The sequence below is a fragment of the Bactrocera latifrons genome, unplaced genomic scaffold (assembly GCF_001853355.1).
Source record: "Bactrocera latifrons isolate USDA-ARS-PBARC rearing strain unplaced genomic scaffold, ASM185335v1 scaffold_48, whole genome shotgun sequence".
In the NCBI taxonomy this organism is placed as follows: domain Eukaryota; kingdom Metazoa; phylum Arthropoda; class Insecta; order Diptera; family Tephritidae; genus Bactrocera; species Bactrocera latifrons.
Genome location: NW_017537134.1, coordinates 1,617,352 through 1,623,351, shown reverse-complemented (window position 1 = coordinate 1,623,351; position 6,000 = coordinate 1,617,352). Strand labels below are relative to the sequence as shown.

The following is a 6,000-nucleotide window of genomic DNA, read 5'->3' as shown; positions in this document are numbered from 1 at the left end:
CACGGGCACCATAATATGTATATTTGCTTTATGACCTTTGCTTTTGTTTTTGCATTTAGTTTTTGTTTTTTTTTTATCATAGGTTTGTTTATTGATTTTGAGGTTCCTAAACCAAAGGTACTTGTGTATGCATTCCCATTTGTCATTTGTATGTTTGTTTGTATGTACAACACCATATCTGAATTTACTGTATATGTATCTAGTATTATCTCTTTGAAAGCTAAAATCGTGTTTCATCGGCGTTTACTCATGTCGTCGCACGTTTTTTCGTCGCTATCAGTTTGGCTTGGCGCTGTGTTCTGCTTCTCTCCACTTGACCTTCAACATTTCACTTATGCAAAAATATTTCTCTCTTACAACACTAATACATACATATGTATGTAATATGCGTATGTATACATATTATTCGTAATTTATGTTTTTTCTTTTTGTTTTTGTTTTTGCTTTTGTTGCTATTTTAATGCTACATAATCATAAAAAGTATGGAACGGCATTGTTATTTATTGTTTTCTCAAACGGAAGTTAAAGTTTTTAGCGACTTTTAATTTTTCTAACCTATGCGTTTCATGTATATATGTATGTTTGTATGTTTGTCTACTTAAGTTAAAACTTATTTGGTTTTTATTGTACATGTAAAGCGTGTTGCTGTCTGCTAAATTTCTATCCTCAGGTGCTTATGTGATTTCGGGAAAGGTCTGCAATGATTTGCGTTGATTTCAATTTTTGAAATATTACTGAATTGAAAAATTTGTACATTAACTTATTGAAACAATTCGATTAGCTATGCCCTTTTTATTAAAATTACTTTACAGTTTACTCAACATAAGCTCGAATTCGAAAACAATAATCACCGAAAGCTCAGCCTTGCTCATTCCTCAGTGAATCATTCTTCTTCCCGAACAACAAGTCCGTGAATTTCTTGTTTTAAATAAAAATCACTTATATGTATGTATGTATAGATTTATGTGAGCTTCAATCGTTGGAATTGATCCGCTCAGTTCTTGAATACTCTTATGAAAAAGTTATGATCAACTGTGCTGCCATAAACGGATTTATTTTTCYTATATCCCACACAATATTTTGCCAATTCCTAAATCCAAATCACTGATAGTTCTAAGAACGTGACTCACTCGATTGAAAAAACAACTCCATCTTCAAATGAACATATTGGTTTTTAATTGTCTGATAATCTATACTATAGCTTTGAAAATATGTAAATGTTCAATAGATCATGTATAAAATTGTWATTTTCTTAAATGGCTGTCGCTCAATTGCTTTCCTTACGTGTATGATCACCAAAAGAAGTACAAAGTACAAGTCAATTTCATTGTTTAATTGAACCCCATTAATTCCTTTCGTCTCTTACTGTTTGTCAAAATTAGTGACAACCTCAGTTTTTTCCATTTGATTCTATAAATTATATGATTGTCGTTAAAATAAGTGTAAATTGTTTAAGCGTCGCGTTGCTAAACAAAAAAAAAAAAAATCCATTTCTTGCATGCATGCCGCACTTAGTAAAATTTGAGTTTAAATAGAAGCAAATATATTTAATGATATTTGTTGTTCAGCGGTTCATTTTAGATGACTTCAAAGCATTATGAGTTTTTCAACAATTTTCACCAACCTCTCACATTCACACAAGCACCTTTTTCGCACAGAATTTTCGACACTTATGACTAAGTAAAAAGAAATCGGCTACTATATATGAAAAAAATATATTCTCCCTAAATATACAGAGTTAATAAATAGCGTTTGTATTTGATTTAATTAATTTTTGCTCTTTGGTTATATGAAACGACGTATTGCGTAAAATTATGCAATTGATTAGTTAATTGTCTTAAAATGTAATCACACAACATTTAAAGCGTAATTTTTCTTTGCAATTTCTTTGCTGTTTATACTTTCTTTTGTATTTTTGCATTATTTGTTTCTTTTATTTATTTATTCATTTTGTCTTTTGCTAAGTTAAGTCGTTACGAATATATGCATATTTGCACTACGAATTTTTTGTTGTAATTGTCTATAATTTCCAATGTTCTTTTGATATCTAGTTAATTTTCTATGCCACAATAAAGTCGATTAAACAAATGATTTAATGAATAAYAATAATTTCGTTTGATAAATACATATATTTTAAGTTCACACACTTGGCTGTGTATTAAAAATTACTTGTGTAAATTTCGAAAGTAATTCAAGCGCATTTAATATAATTTTTCTTCGATCTTCCGATTTTAATCATYTCATTTGGTTACCTTACTTCGTTAAATGAATAGCAATTGTAGTATTTCTTGAAGAGTTTGAGTTGTTTGCTCTTTTCTAGCGCATTTCTTAGTGACTGTCGCAAAGTGTTTAACTCTCCTTTTTGTTTACGCAAATTGTTGTAACTCAATTCTTTGCAAATTTGGATATGTCATTAGATTATGCATCAGTTAAATGTAATTAGTAATTAAAATACGATTTTACGTTAGAAATTCGATTTAAACGCACCATTTAATATATGAATACGGCCTAACACGCAAAAGAGATTTTCTCTAGAAAGAAAAACAAAAGAAACGGAAAAACTTGGGTTCGAGAACTTAATTGCTTAAATGTGCCGTTCGTAATTTTAGTTTTCTAGAAAGCCTTGAAATTCGTTCATATTTATTGGCAGCTAATTTCGTTGATTGCATTTTTGAGCATTTACCATGGGAGAAAATTAAATAAAATGAAACTAAGTTGCCACCTTAAATTAAGTACATTTAGAAACCTAGCACATACATATGTAGTACTGTTCTTTTGCGGTGTTTAAGTTTAAGTTAAGGTTAGTTACGTGTTTGCGTTTAAAAATGCTTCATCTATTATAATCACGCCATAACTTTATAAAAAGATTATCGCTCGCAGTTCTGAGTCAATTGTATTCTCTGTTTCTTACCGAGTTGTATATTTTTGTTAAAATAGGTAGTTTTAACCTAAATACATACTACTAATTTCATACCAATGTTTCGAGTTAAGATTTAAATAAGAAAATAATAACAAGGGAAAATCGATTTCCACTACTGTACTTCACTGTCTACAGACCATACTTATATATATTTTTAATGAAATAATAAATATTAAGTAATTTGTTCTAAAACTCACAGCAGAAAAGTATAGTTAAATTTCAAAACCTAACACTTTCATAAAGTTGTCTATTTATATTCACTTTTGGTAGGATCAGAAGTTGTCAGAAGAAGTACGAGGTCACACAGATCTCTTTATGAAAGTGTAGCCTTGTGCTATCCTCAATAAACCTTGTATCCGGCACAATATAAGTGAAACATTTTTCCGGAGAATTGAAATTTTCGGATATTAATTTTTGAAGTCATACAATTTAGTACAATTACTTGTTCCCCTTATGAAATTAATATTTGCTTCAAAATTATTTAATAATATGGATAACTAAAAGATATGTTTTCAAACAGTAAACATAATAATTGTGTAATGGAAAGAATATAAATACCAAACGTTTTCAGTGCAACAGTAAAAAATGTTAGGATTTTGAAAACAGAATTAGACACATTCCATAAGCATTTAAATTTCGTTTATTTGCGAAGAAAAATACTTGAAATATTCAATTTAGGTCCACATCACTGAATCGTCTTCGATATTGTTGAATATCGATATCGATAATCGATTACAGTTAGATTCTATTGCACCACAACTGGCTTGCTAACTGCAGRAATTTTCATCAATTTAATTCGCTGACTGATTGAAAATATTATTTTGATTTATTGCAGCGATAACTTTAATCCTTTTCGATATAATAATATTTATGTTATTGTAAGGGAAWTCGATGGTTATAAATTCGATAAAATGATTTATGCTGTGAGTTGTATAGAAAWAAGGTATTGACTATCATACGACATWAAAAAACTTAAATATAGTTTTGTAAAAGTTGTTATCGATTATTTTCGATAACTATTGTTAGTTTTCACGATAAACGTTTCATGGCTGACGAAATGTAAACATACATCTTTTTGTAAGTATGAATGATTAGTGTAGTCATGTTTTTGTTGTATTTAAGACTGTTTATGTCTTTGATTTTCATATCAACAACTGCTGAAGTTTTTCATTTCGTAAAATTATGACTTTCAAAATCGCTGGGAATTTCCTCTTTTTCTTTACTCATAAACGTGTGCATCGATTCTAAATTGTTTTTAATTTTTGTCTACGTGTATTTGTAGGTTTGTAGGTACATATTTTGTTTTTGTTTTTTTTTTGTTTCTTCATTTCCTACTATTCTTTCGTAAAGTTGTTAGCACAAAAAACCGTGGTGTACAAAAATTAATTAGATAGTAAAGTTAGAATATAGTTTTAGTATGAAATCTCGTATATTTAAAATGTTGAAGGGGATTCTTTAGTCATGCTTCTTTAACATATATATTTATATATTTATTTATATATATGTATATGTATAAGTTGCCAAAGTTGTTGCTTTTGCTCTACATATATGACTTTTTGTTTTTCTGTTTCTGTTTCTGTTTCTGTTTTGGCTTATAGTACTTCGGCTTTTCTTCGCAAGACTTTTAATATAACGTTTTGAAGACAGGTACACTTGTAGCGCTTTAAAACACAAATGTTTCAGACAAATGTATTTATCAATATCAATATTCAACATTGTTTGTGTTTTTGTTTTTATTTWATTTTTTTGTTTCTTCTTTGTTGCATTTAAGTAAATATATACTATACTATTTAACTATGTTTTGGTATATTTGTAAGTATGTTTTTGTTGCTAAAGTTCTGCATTGTTTTGAATGCTCTCTAAACGTCATCATGGAATTAATCGTTTAATACTGGATAGTTTACTATAATATTCTATATCTTGAATATTTAATTTCACATTAAATTATTTTTCTTTAATTTTTATGCGCCTCATTCTTTTAATTCTTGGACATTTAAGTTTAACGTTTAACATATGTATGTGTAATGATTTTGGTTTTGCCTAACATATATTTATATATTGCGTTATATTATCTATATGTGTGTGTGTATATAAGTTTCTGTCTTTATGCGTAGTTTTATATTAAGTGTTTTATCTGATACACTTTTATGTATGTGTGAATGTGTTTACTTTTAATATTAACACTTCAAGGCTACACATCGAGATAATATATATATATATTTGTTTTTTATTTTTATGTATATATGTAAATAACTACATAGTTCTTCGTATATATTTTCACATTTATGTTTTATTGCGTTGTTGGCTCAATTTACCTATTTATTTTCTTCATTTCCGGTTCCGTTAACCGGTTTACAAGCAACCTACAAGTATGTGCCCTTATGTAGCTAAGTTTTCGTGGATTCTCCGTAAATTTTAACTATTCATCGTTAAATTTTGTTCGTTTTTTTGTTTTTGTTTTTGCTTTGTTCGCTCTACAAAAGTGCTAAAATGACGCTTACTACTCCATGAGTAGAAATTCCCTAGACGTTTTCACTTTGTTCTTTGTTTGTTGTATGTCACGGTGTTCAATTAGTTAGTCAAATCATATCGTTTGATTACCCCAAAGTATTGGTTAGTGAAAATTTTTCGAAAAAAATTCTCTTATTGACTGTTTCAACGAATGCCTTAGAAAAGAGGGTTACAGCAACAATTTTCGAGTTAAAGGTTGTGTGTGTGTCTTTGWTTTCTTACTATCGATTACGGCATTTTACAGATTTTAGCACTCTGATGAGCGGACGCTTAAAACTAGCTTAATGTTTAAACGCACATCCATTAATTTCGACTTTTGCCTTCTCACTATTCAACTTCTTGTTGAAGCCTGATGATATTTATTGGTTTTGTTTCACATTTGTTTTCGAAGTTCGAGTTTTTAGTTGTGAGTGAGTGTGAGTTTGAAACACCATTTAAAAGGAGTTTTTCCTTTTTAAATAAATTTTTTATATATATTTATAGACGGTGGATATAGTGAGTTAGACGAAACGCCACAAACGATTTTGCTGATTTTTTTAATTATAAACTTAATTAATTCAGTAAAAATT

The 6,000-nt window shown here is 28.7% G+C and overlaps 1 protein-coding gene across 1 annotated transcript in view; it reads left to right on the top strand.

The window, feature by feature from the left end:
* The window catches only part of LOC108973479 (nuclear protein localization protein 4 homolog), a gene marked incomplete in the record, with an annotated part of 62,565 nt that overhangs the window by 9,569 nt on the left and 46,996 nt on the right, over positions 1-6,000 (top strand).